The sequence below is a fragment of the Otolemur garnettii genome, unplaced genomic scaffold (genome assembly GCF_000181295.1).
Source record: "Otolemur garnettii isolate 467f Iridium unplaced genomic scaffold, OtoGar3 scaffold00078, whole genome shotgun sequence".
NCBI classification, from domain to species: Eukaryota; Metazoa; Chordata; class Mammalia; order Primates; family Galagidae; genus Otolemur; species Otolemur garnettii.
Window position 1 is genome coordinate 60265 of NW_003852473.1, and position 7060 is coordinate 67324.

Consider the following 7060-nt stretch of genomic DNA (forward strand, 5'->3'; position numbering starts at 1 on the left):
CTCCTGCCTCAGCCTCCCATGTAGCTGGGACTACAGGTGCCCGCCACAATACCTGGCTACTTTTTGGTTGCAGCCGTCATTGTTGTTTGGTGGGCCTGGGCTGGATTTGAACCCGCCAGCTCAGGTGTATGTGGCTGGCACCTTAGCCACTTGAGCCACAGGCACTGAGTCGAAGGACCAATTTTTTCTTAACCTATATCAATGAAGATTTTTTTTTTTTTGAGACAGAGCCTCAAGCTGAGCCCCTGGGTAGAGTGCCATGGCTTTACTGCTCATAGCAACCTCCAACTCCTGGACTCAAGAGAATCTCCTGCCTAAGCCTCCCAAGTAGCTGGGACCACAGGCGCCCACTACAACACCTGGCTATTTTTTGGTTTAGCCATTATTGTTGTTTGGTGGGCCCGAGCTGGATTCGAACCCGCCACCTTAGGTGTATGTGGCTGGCGCCTTAGCCACTTGAGCCACAGGCACCAAGCCTCAATGAAGATTTTTAATCTCACTTTTCCAATTTGTCCTCACCATGCTTATTTTTAAAGGTGCCCATTGTCTAATTTTTAGTCTCATCTTACTAGACTTCTTTCTCATTAGTATTTGAAACTGTTGGTCATCCTAATCTTTTTATTGTTAATTTTTAATTTTTTTTTTGAGACAGACTCTTACTATGTCACTCTTGGTAGAGTGCTGTGGCATCACAGCTCATAGCAACCTCAAATTCTTGGGCTTAATTGATTCTCTTGCCTCAGCCTCCCAGGTAGCTAGGACCACAGGTGCCTACCACAACACCTGGCTATTTTTTGTTGCAGTTGTCATTGTTGTTTAGCAAGCTTGGGCCGGGTTCCAACCTGCCAGCTTTGGTGTATGTGGCTGGCACCCTACTCACTGAGCTGCTAGTGCCCTACTCACTGAGCTACAGGCACCGAGCCAGTCTCATCTTTTTAAAACAAAACAAAACAGAAAAACCCAATTTTTGTAGTTTATTGCCACAGCACATTCATGTAATTTTCCTACCATTCAGTGGCTGGTCTTTCTTCATTAGACTTCCAAATATTAGAATATGTTTCAAGGCACTGATCATAGCCCTTTCTTCCTCTTAAGTAATTCCTTCCAGTCCAATGCCTTAAGTACTAGTAGAGTACTTAAAGCACCTGATACTTTTATACCTCTAGCTAGGACTTCTCTGCTATGCTTTAGTCTCATATATCTGACACATTTCATCTTGGATGTCAATAAGGACCTGTGCTGTTCTGATACATATATGGGGTTTCATTCATAGTTCCTGGCTCATAATTTCCATAGTTCTTGGAAGTGGGGTGTCTGAGGCCTCAGGAGCAAGTCTCAAAATACAGAATCGCTCCCTGACCTTCTCTTGTTTTCTTTTCCCCAGCCCAAGGCAGGACTCTATTGATTGTGAGTCAAAAGACTCTTATTCCAGAGAGGGTTCTGCCCCATATGCTGGAGAAAGAAATGCTGCTCAGAGAGGTCAGGAAGAACCTGAACAGACAGGCCTTGCTGGGTTTAGATCATGTGCTTTTTGTCCAGTCATATTTCTTTATGATTATCAATCTTACCTATGTAATGAAGCTTCTATAAAAGGGTCCAAAGGACAGGGTGGGGAGCTTCTGGAGAGCTGAACGTGTAGAGCTTCCTGAAGGGTGACACATCCTGGGGAGGCATGAAATCCCCATGTCCCTTCCCTATACCTGGCCAACTGCATCTCTTTGCCTATACCCTTTGTAATATCTTCTATAATAAATTAGTATACCCATTTCTTAGAGATCTTTAGCCACCCTAGAAAATTAATTGACTCCAAAGAGAGAGTCATAGGAACTTCAATTTGAAGCCAGTTTGTCAGAAGTCTGCAGGTTCAGGCTTGAAACTGTTGTCTGAAACAGGGGGTGAATTTTGGGGACCTAGCCCTCACTCTTTGTATTTGATGCTATCTCCAGATAGATAGTGTCAAAATTTAACTAAAGGATACCCAGTAGGTGTCTTTTGCTTGCCGTATGAAGGACAATACCAGATCTGACCACAGAAATCTTATGGGTTCATTATTGTTGTGGTATGAGAGCGAAGAAAAAACATGGTTTGGCTTGGCCCCTGTAGCTCAAGTGGCTAGGGTGACAGCCACATACACCAGAGCTGGCGGGTTCAAATCCACCAGCCCTGGCCACCAAACAACAATGGCAACTGCACCAAAAAATAGCTGGGTGTTGTGGCAGGCACCTGTAGTCCCAGCTACTTGGGAGGCTGAGGCAAGAGAAGTGCTTAAGCTCAAGAGGTTGAGGTTGCTGTGAGCTGTGACATCGCAGCACTCTACCCAGGGTGGCAGCTTGAGATTCTGTCTCAAAAAAAAAAAAAAAAAAAAAGAAAGAAAGAAAAAGAAAGGAAGAGTTTTTTTTTTTCTTTTTTCTTTTTACTTCTTCTGTATTCCTTTCTAAATTCTAATAAAGGTCCTATCTTACCACTGATCTGTGGTCCGTGGGTTCATTCTTCAAATCCCTGAGGCCAAGGACCTACTGAAGAGTGAAATTCTAGTATCATTATCATCAGTAATATTTGAGAACTTGAATATGATGGCAAAACAGTTCCTGGAACCACAGAGAAGTGAAAAGAACTCAAAGAAGACAGTAAGAGAATTGGACTTTCATGTCTGAGATATACCACCCTCTTTCTGCCTGGCATCAAGTGCATGGAAAATTTCCTCCCAACTCACAATTTCTACACTGGAAAAAGTGAGAATGAGGTGGACAATCAGCTTCCCCAACAGTTCTCTGGAGGGAGGTCAATCTTTGCCTTAACACATAGAAACCATAAGGAGTGTTAGATGGAAGCAATATCCCTGAGGACAGGTAAAGTAAGAGAGAGGAAACAGAACTATTATCCCCTGCTATGGAAACTGCTCTGTAGGAGGGTCTAAGGAGACACCAACTAAGAATGGCTAATTGTGGAAGGAAAGGCTACATAAAACAAGTTCAATGAAATGTGCTCCTTTAAGTCCAGAAATTGGGTGAAAAGACTTATAAGTATTATGTGTTTTGTAGAGGCCTAGCTGCCTGGGAGAGCATGGCAGGGCCTGCAGGCAAGGTGATAACAGCCTCCTGTTTGGAACTCTGACTATGCAGTCAGTCAGCCTGCCAGATAAGGGGTGATGGCCCATCTGTGCAAGAGATATGGCTTAAAGGTTGATGTGACTGAAAAACTCTGTCATAAAAGCAGGTGGCCTCCAAACCACAAGAAAACAGAGTCATTAAGCCTGTTTCTTGGAAACTTAATTGAGTACATGGAAGAAAGAGTTTTACTCCCCTGCTTGTCCTGACCTTGAACGTAGACAATATAAGTCAGATAACGCATGGTTGCTTCAGATCTTTAGAAGAATAGCTTGAGGTTAGTTTGAAGTTAATTATCTTACTTTTCCAGACTTTCTGTCTTTTCTATAGTTTAGGATAAGAATAGAGAATGTTACGTATAGATTATTAATTAATGTGGTGTACATGACTAGCTTACTATAAAAGGTACTCATCAATAAAGATGATTTGCTACTTGCCACCCAGAGCCTGTAGTCATTTCTTAATTTCATACAATTCCAGAAGTGAGCTTGCACCCACGGCCAAGCCGTCCTTCTCTCCCTGCGAGAAATACTGCCTTTGAGACCTCCTCCATCTGGGATGGGCGGCATTCTGATTGCTTACCAGAGCAGAGGAGAACCTGAACATAAATTACCATCTACAACCAAAAAAAGAGGCAATGAGTTAAAGAATTGCTAAGCGAATATATGCTAAGAATTTCTAAACAAATATACTAGATAGGGAAGACTAGTATAAATAACTAGTCATTCAATGCAAAGACATGGTTATACTTCACAAGAAACAGTAGCAAATAGGAACCCATGATCTCCCCAAGTGGACAAAGCAAGAAACGAATGACTGACCCTGATGAGACAGCAATATGTGAACTCTCTGACCAAGAATTCACAGTCATAATTTTTATTTTTATTTTTTTCACAGTCATAGTTTTAAGGAAACTCAGCGCTTTCCAAGATAATACAGAAGAGTAATTCAGATTTATTAGAGAAATTTAATAAAGAGATTGAAATACTAAAAAAAAAAAGCAATAATCTTAGAACTGAGAAGTACATTTGCTAAAATGGCAAGTTCATTAGAAGCTCTCAATAGCAGAATGGATCAAACAGAGGAAAGAAGCAATGAGTTCAAAGAAAGACTACATCAAAATATCAATCAGAGCATAAAAAAGAAAATAAAGAAAAGCAATAAAAACTACCTACCAGATATAGAAAATTACCTCAAAAGACCAAATTAAGACTTATTGATGTTAAAGTCAGACTTAAGAAAGAACAAAGGGTAAAAAGCTAATTCAAAGAGTGAATAGCAGAAAATTTTCCAAAACTTGAGAAAGATTGAGAAACAGAAAGTTAGAAAACACCAAACATATTTGACCCAAATAAGTTTACCCGCCAAGGCATGGAATAATCAAACTGTCAAAGATCAAGGACAAAGAAAATCCTAAAAGGGGCAGGAAATGAATCAAATAACATATAAAATGAATCAAATAACATAAAAATTTCAATTCATTGGGCAACTGATGTCTCAACAGAAGTCAGATAGGCCAAGAGGGAACGGTATTGCTTTTTTTGTTTGTTTGTTTTTTGTTTTTTTTTGAGACAGAGCCTCAAGCTGTCCCCCTGGGTAGAGTGCCATGGCGTCACTGCTCGCAGCAACCTCCAACTCCTGGGCTCAAGCGAGTCTCCTGCCTCAGCCTCCCAAGTAGCTGGGACCACAGGCACCCGCCACAACGCCTGGCTATTTTTTGGTTGCAGCTATCATTGTTGTTTGGCAGGCCCAGGCTGGATTTGAACTTGCCACCTTAGGTGTATGTGGCTGGCGCCTTAGCCACTTGAGCCACAGGTGCCGAGCCGGTATTGCTTTTTGAAACTGCTGAAAGAAAAAACTTCCATGTAAGAATACTGTATTCAGCAAACTTATCTGTAAATATGAAGGACAGATAAAATATTTCCTGAATAAACAAAAGCTGAGAGAATTCACCAACATCCAACCTGTCTTACAACAAATACTAAAGAGAGTTCTTCAGTCTGAAAGAAAAAAGCTACTGATGTCTGAAAAGAAAATGTATAAAGATGTATAAAGATGTATACATAAAAAATGTATAAAGATGTATAAAGATATATATGTATCTCTTTATAAAGATATATATGTATAAAGATATATATCTCTTTATAAAGATATATATGTATAAAGATATATATGCATATCTTTATAAAGATATATATGTATAAAGATATATATGTATATGTATATCTATATAAAGATATATATGTATATATAAAAATGTATAAAGATGTATAAAGATATAAAACACAAAAAGAAATGTATAAAGATATATACAGATATATGTATAAAGATATAAAACACGTATAAAGATATAAAGATATAAAAAATTATAAAGATATAATTTTACGTGGGTAAAATTAAATACATGGACAAACCCAGAATACTCTGATACTGTAATTGTGATGTGCAATCCATGCATAATTCTCATCTGAAGTCCCAGAGATAAACCAACTGTTGTGGACCAGCACAGGGGAGGGGAGTGAACCAGAGTGGAAGTGGTGGGAAATACAGCATAAGAGAAAACACAGAAATGAAAGATGGGATCTAGAGGTCTGACTGAGCTTAGGGCTGCAGCCTGCACCAAAGCCCAAAATCAGCTTTATTTTATAGTGTCTCTACAGGGTTGTCCAGCAGGAAGTAGCATAGACAATATGGGGAAATAGCATAAACAAAAGAAATACTTTTGCTTTTATAGTAAGACAGGAAGATGCAAATAACTCGAATAAAGACAAATCCTCTTGTTAATGGTTTCTACTTAACTTCATTAACATATGATAAGGAGAAGGAAGAGAACAATTACAAGGACCTCTGTATAATTAACTAGACAGAGAAAGAGCTAAGTGGCTTCTGGCAGTAGGAGCATGAAGAAAGGAATATGGCTGTTTTGGGAACGGAGAAGAAGTAGTTGGGGGTTCATTCTCTGAATATTCTCCAGGCTGTGGGGGCCCTGCTGTCTCACAGCCCATTCTCCACACCCAACAAAACAATAATAGCTATAGCAATCTTTTAAGAGATAGATAATATAAAATGTATAAGTTGAGATACTAAGAGTCAAAATGTGGGAAAATGTTTCTATTTTTTTTTATGATCTAAGATAATTGCTATCACTTTACTCATTATAAGATGTTTTTTGTAAGTCTCAAGGTAACCACAATGCATAAAACTATAACAGATTAATTAAAAGTAAAAAGCAATAAATTAAATCATATTACCAGAGGAAAATAACCTAACCACAAAGGAAGAGAATAAGAAAGGAATAAAGGAAGAAAGCAGTTAAAAACATCCAGAAAACAAAGAAGAAGAAAAAAAAAACTAACCAGAAAACAAAACAATAAAATGGCAATAGTAAGTCCTTACTTACCAATAATAATACTGCATGTAAATGAACTCAATTTTTTAATTAAAAGGCAGAGAGTAGCTGAATGGATAAAGAAATAAGACTCACCTATAAGGGCACACAATACACATTGACTAAAAATGATGGAGTGAAAAAAAATTCCATGCGATTAAAAAACCAAAGAAGAGTAGGAGTTGTGATACTTACGTCAGATAAAACAGACTACAAATTAAGGATGGTAAAAAGAGACAGGTCACTATTTAAAGATAAAGGAGTCAATTCAGCAAGAGGATATAATAATTAAAAGTATCTATGCATCCAACCCCAGAGCTCCCAAGTATATAAAGCATGTATCAATAGATCTAGAGGGAGAGATAGATTACAGTAGAATACTCACAGGGGACTTGAACATTCTACTCTGTGTAATGGACAGAAAATCAACAAAGAAACATCATAGTTAAACTACACACTAGATCTAACAGGCCTAACTGACATATACAGAACAGGTCACCTAACTGCTTCAGAGTACACATTTCTTTTCTTTTCTTTTCTTTTTTTTTCTTGAGAATCTCACTAT